The 1,022-nt window shown below is 61.7% G+C and overlaps 1 non-coding gene across 1 annotated transcript; it reads right to left on the bottom strand.

The window, feature by feature from the left end:
* Positions 1-717: 717 nt before the first annotated feature.
* On the bottom strand, positions 718-836 carry LOC142869148 (5S ribosomal RNA). The gene has a single exon (XR_012917904.1). It is a non-coding gene; the product is annotated as a 5S ribosomal RNA (ribosomal RNA).
* Between the last annotated feature and the right edge of the window lie 186 nt (positions 837-1,022).

Genomic DNA, 1,022 nt, shown 5'->3' with positions numbered 1-1,022 from the left:
GTGGGTGCGCACCGACTGGGGGATGGGCGCACTTGAGGCTCTGACCCGAGGGGGGAGGCAGGGAGAGGGCAACGTACCCGACCCTAACATTGGTACCCCCACAATACGCTGGAACGACATCAGAGGTAAATGAATAAGAACACAGGGGGGAGGGGGGCACGGGCAACACATGTCACCTTAATACTTGGACTCCCATCATCTGCTTGAAAAGAGAGAGAAAAGAAAATGCAATCATAGAGATAAGAGACACTTTTTAAAAATAATGAATCCGAAGAGAAAAGTAAAAGGAGGCCTGTGGAGCAGGTCTGGGTGCGACTCCGGATCCCCCAACATCAGGTGCCACCACCAAAGATTCCTACGTGTAGCCCATAGAACCCCAAAAGCAACGGGACGAGTTCTGGTCACATACTCCCTCCAAATGACATCCTGGCCTTCTTCTGGAACTCCCTCCCCTCTCAGACTCTCAAGGTTTCCTCCAGCGTGTCGGTTCCCACAGAGCAGACCTTTGGTCTGAGACCTGACAGTCCAGAAGCCACGCATGCTGCCGCGTGACGGCGGTGTTGCGGCTTGGGACAAGAGGAGGCCCCACGGTGCGGGCTGGGGCGCCAGGCACCGCGGCGGGCGCTGAGGGTGGGGGTGACCCCCACCCCGGGCCGCCGCCTCGCTCCCAGAGAGGGGACAGAACAAGAGGCAAAACAAAAAAAAAAAAAAAGAAGAAGCCTACGGCACCCGGTATTCCCAGGCGGTCTCCCATCCAAGTACTAACCAGGCCCGACCCTGCTTAGCTTCCGAGACCAGACGAGGTCGGGCGCGTTCAGGGTGGTGTGGCCCTAGACGGCGGAGGGCGCCCCTGCCCCGCTCAAGAAGCCGAGCCTCTCTGCGCTTCCCCGCCGCCTCCTCCCGCCCCAGGCCCCGCACCGGCGCTGACCCGCGCCGGGCCGGGCCTGTTGAGTTCACCGGCCGGGTCCGGCGGGCTCCGAGGGACGGGGGTGACAGGCGGGGCGGGGCGGGCAGGGAGCGGT

The sequence above is a fragment of the Microcebus murinus genome, unplaced genomic scaffold, assembly GCF_040939455.1.
Source record: "Microcebus murinus isolate Inina unplaced genomic scaffold, M.murinus_Inina_mat1.0 scaf060_hap2_Mmur4.0, whole genome shotgun sequence".
Lineage (NCBI taxonomy): Eukaryota > Metazoa > Chordata > Mammalia > Primates > Cheirogaleidae > Microcebus > Microcebus murinus.
The sequence above is the reverse complement of the archived record's forward strand: the minus strand, read 5'-3'. Positions and strand labels throughout refer to the sequence as shown.